The 4437-nt window shown below is 49.4% G+C and overlaps 1 long non-coding RNA gene across 1 annotated transcript; it reads left to right on the top strand.

Moving 5' to 3' along the window:
* The first annotated feature begins 2802 nt into the window (after positions 1–2802).
* Positions 2803–3813, top strand: LOC122922307. The gene is made up of 3 exons (XR_006387125.1): positions 2803–2889; positions 3492–3556; positions 3713–3813. It is a non-coding gene; the product is annotated as an uncharacterized LOC122922307 (long non-coding RNA).
* The last annotated feature ends 624 nt before the right edge of the window (positions 3814–4437 follow it).

Below are 4437 nucleotides of genomic sequence, written 5' to 3'. Positions count from 1 at the left end.
TACACCAGTTTTATAAATGCCCTTTAAGTGTTTTTGCCCTACCGACCCCAGTCGGTCATTATATTGTGGTCACTGTCACCAAGGCTTTCATGGACAGTGACATTTCCCTCAAGCTCTGCATTGTTAGAAATTACTAGATCCAGAAGAGCATCGCCTCTAGGAGGATCTTCTACAAACTGTCCCATGAAATGACCCTGCAGAAAGCTGAGACATTTTCTCGCTTTTGCAGCAGAGGCGGAACCATGTTCCCAATTTTTTAAATTGTTTGTTAAAAGTTGAAATCTCCCATTATCATCACTGTGTCGCCTGCGCCACCCGCTCCATTTGCGCTTACAGTTGATCTTCTATCTCCTCAGTTATATTGGGGGGTCTGTGGATCCCACCAAGAATTATTGTCATTATTTTCTTCCCTCTGTAATTCCACCCACAAGGTTTCAACATCCTCACAACCTTCATCCACAATTGTCTCCATCACACTTACAGTACATGCATATCACTCGCAGCATACAGACATACACCACCACCTCTGCGGTCAGCCCTATCGGACATATACCACCACCTCTGCGGTCAGCCCTATTGGACATACACCACCACCTCTGCGGTCAGCCCTATCGAACATACACCACCTCTGCGGTCATCCCTATCGGACATACACCACCTCTGCAGTCAGCCCTATCGGACATATACCACCACCTCTGCGGTCATCCCTATCGGACATTCACCACCACCTCTGCAATCAGCCCTATCGGACATATACCACCTCTGCGGTCATCCCTATCGGACATACATCACCTCTGCGGTCATCCCTATAGGACATACACCACCTCTGCGGTCAGCCCTATTGGACATACACCACCACCTCTGCGGTCAGCCCTATCGAACATACACCACCTCTGCGGTCATCCCTATCGGACATACACCACCTCTGCAGTCAGCCCTATCGGACATATACCACCACCTCTGCGGTCATCCCTATCGGACATTCACCACCACCTCTGCGGTCAGCCCTATCGAACATACACCACCTCTGCGGTCATCCCTATCGGACATACACCACCTCTGCGGTCATCCCTATCGGACATATACCACCACCTCTGCGGTCAGCCCTATCGGACATACACCACCTCTGCGGTCAGCCCTATCAGACATACACCACCACCTCTGCGGTCAGCCCTATCGGACATACACCACCACCTCTGCGGTCAGCCCTATCAGACATATACCACCACCTCTGCGGTCAGCCCTATCGGACATATACCACCACCTCTGCGGTCAGCCCTATCGGACATACACCACCTCTGTGGTCATCCCTATCAGACATTCACCACCACCTCTGCGGTCAGCCCTATAGGACATACACCACCACCTCTGCAGTAATCCCTATCGGACATACACCACCTCTGCGGTCATCCCTATCGGACATTCACCACCACCTCTGCGATCAGCCCTATCGGACATACACCACCACCTCTGGGGACAGGTCTATCGGACATTCACCACCACCTCTGCGGTCAGCCCTATTGGACATTCACTACCACCTCTGTGGTCAGCCCTATTGGACATACACCACCACCTCTGCGGTCAGGTTTCTAAAGAGTGTAAAACTTTAAAGATTTGCAGCCTAATCATGAGAAGAGTCCAGCCATGTCTCAGCAACACCAAATACATCAAAATGTTTCTCTAGTACCAAGGCATCGAGCTCTCCTATTTTGCTTGCTAGACTTCTGCCTTTTGTCAACATACATTTTAAGTTGTCATAAAATTTTACACTTTTAGGAAATGTATTTTTTTATGATCATTTTTTTTTCCTTCGTCAGAGTTAGTTTGTAACTGACGGATCTCCTTATCCACTTTTCTAATCCTCCCCCCACCAATATATTCTGACCCCTCTCTAACTTGTCTATCTCCATATTTATAGCCATATCCTCCCCCTCGTTCCTAGTTTAAATGCATTGTCACCCCAGCCAGAATTCTCTCCCCCAACACAGCAGCTCCCCTAACATTGAGGTGCAAATTATCTGCGGAAAACAGTTTGTACCCAAGTGAAAAGTCAGCCCCCGTGGTCTAGGAACCCAAACCCTTCTGCTCTACACCAAGATTTAAGCCATGCATTTAATTACCTAAGCTCTATCTGACAGCCCTGTGTAGCGTATAGCACCGGCAGGATTCTAGAGAACACTACCTTGGAGTTCTTTAAAATTACTCTTAAAGGCCTTTCACCTACCATTTTTTTTGTCATTGATACCAACATGGACCATGACAGCTGTGTCATTCCCAGCCCCTCACAGTAGTTTATCCACCCGTTCCACCACATGCCGAACCCTGGCACCAGAGAGACAGCAAACCATTCTGTTGAAGTGGTCTTGATTCTATCCGTCTTCCTGATTCCTGATATCCGTCTTCACCATTTTCTCCTCCAGAATAGTCCATGTATGTGTCCACCTTCTCCTCCAGAATAGTCCATGTATGTGCCCACCTTCTCCCCAGAATAGTCCATGTATGTGCCCACCTTATCCCCCAGAATAGTCCATGTATGTGCCCACCTTCTCCTCCAGAATAGTCCATGTATGTGCCCACCGTCTCCTCCAGAATAGTCCATGTATGTGCCCACCGTCTCCTCCAGAATAGTCCATGTATGTGCCCACCTTCTCCTCCAGAATAGTCCATGTATGTGCCCACCTTCTCCTCAAGAATAGTCCATGTATGTGCCCACCTTCTCCTCAAGAATAGTCCATGTATGTGCCCACCTTCTCCTCCAGAATAGTCCATGTATGTGTCCACCTTCTCCTTCAGAATAGTCCCAAATTACTTTACACAGAAACCTGCAAGTTCTTCTTGTTTTGACAGGTCACTCCAGCAACACAGAAGAAGGAAGAATCTAATTATCAGGTAATCGACTTATCTCTTCATTAAAAGGAAAACTCTTGCCTGATTTTCCTCTTCTAAAGCACTATTGCATCAGTATGCCTTGTATAGCGTGTCCAGCCTAGCTTTATGTAGAGAAGGTCCTTTTATAGCGTGCTCTGTGCTGTAATTACCAGTGATGGTTGTCTGGATGCAGCAAGTCAGGTGAATAGCCATGCAGACAATGCCCCTCCTGGTGTGACTGATGCTCCTCAGGCTGGGGAACCTGCTCACCAGCCAGCTGCGGCAGCATCCTGCGCATGCGCGGTGAGATGCACTGGTCTCTGATTCATCTCTGCACACGCTCCACATGTTGCAGGCGGACTGGGAAGTGTTGGACCCTGGGTGGCGGTAGGACTAGTCAGGTGATATTTTTATTCTATTTATTTTTCCACCATTCTGAGGCTTTTCTGAGTAATTTTGGGCAGATAGCCCCTTTTAAATTTATGGCAGAAGGCGGAGTCCCAAGAGCAGAATCCAGATTTACTTCCCTATTATTGGTCATTACAGCAGGGCTGATAAGAGCGTCATATAAATGTCTGACTTCTGCTTCCTTCTCCTTACCGCTTCTCTTTGGTCCTAAACAGGAACTCATGCCTCATAATGAAGCAGTGTACCACAATGTGCTGCCCGGCCCCCGACGATGAGTGCGGTAATAACTCTGCTGTCAGTCTCTATCCCTGCATGTTCTACAGTGTAATGTGTGTGATGCCGATCCCTGTGTAATGTTATGTAACTGGAGAATCCACCTCCTAATCGCTGAGGAATGCGGCAAAAATTCAACCCCAGTATTTTTCCTTTTTTGTAGTTTTTGAACACCTTAAAGAAGATCTCCAGCAAAACACAACTGTTCATCGCTGCCGCCCCCACCTGATGGCGCTCTGCACTCTCTTCTGAGACAGTCATGCTACTATTGCATTAATAACATTAGTGGCAGTGTGCGGCCTCCCCTCCCTCTCTCTATTGTAATTAGAACATTGGTGGCACAGTGTGCGGCCTCCCCCGCCCCCCCCTCCCTCCCTCTATTGTAATTAGAACATTGGTGTCAGTGTGCGGCCTCCCCTCGGCCCCCCTCCCTCCCTCTATTGTATAATAACATTGGTGGCAGTGTGCGGCCTCCCCTCGGCCCCCCCTCCCTCCCTCTATTGTATTAATAACATTGGTGGCAGTGTGCGGCCTCCCCCGGCCCCCCCTCCCTCCCTCTATTGTATTAATAACATTGGTGGCAGTGTGCGGCCTCCCCTCGGCCCCCCCTCCCTCCCTCTATTGTATTAATAACATTGGTGGCAGTGTGCGGCCTCCCCCACTCCCTCTATTGTATTAATAACATTGGTGGCAGTGTGCGGCCTCCCCCGCCCCCCTCCTCCCTCTATTGCATTAATAACATTGGTGTCAGTGTGCGGCCTCCCCCACTCCCTCTATTGTATTAATAACATTGGTGGCAGTGTGCGGCCTCCCCCGCCCCCCCCCTCCCTCTATTGCATTAATAACATTGGTGGCAGTGTGCGGCCTCCCCCGGCCCCACCCCCCTCC

The sequence above is a fragment of the Bufo gargarizans genome, unplaced genomic scaffold (genome assembly GCF_014858855.1).
Source record: "Bufo gargarizans isolate SCDJY-AF-19 unplaced genomic scaffold, ASM1485885v1 fragScaff_scaffold_165_pilon, whole genome shotgun sequence".
NCBI classification, from domain to species: Eukaryota; Metazoa; Chordata; class Amphibia; order Anura; family Bufonidae; genus Bufo; species Bufo gargarizans.
The sequence above is the reverse complement of the archived record's forward strand: the minus strand, read 5'-3'. Positions and strand labels throughout refer to the sequence as shown.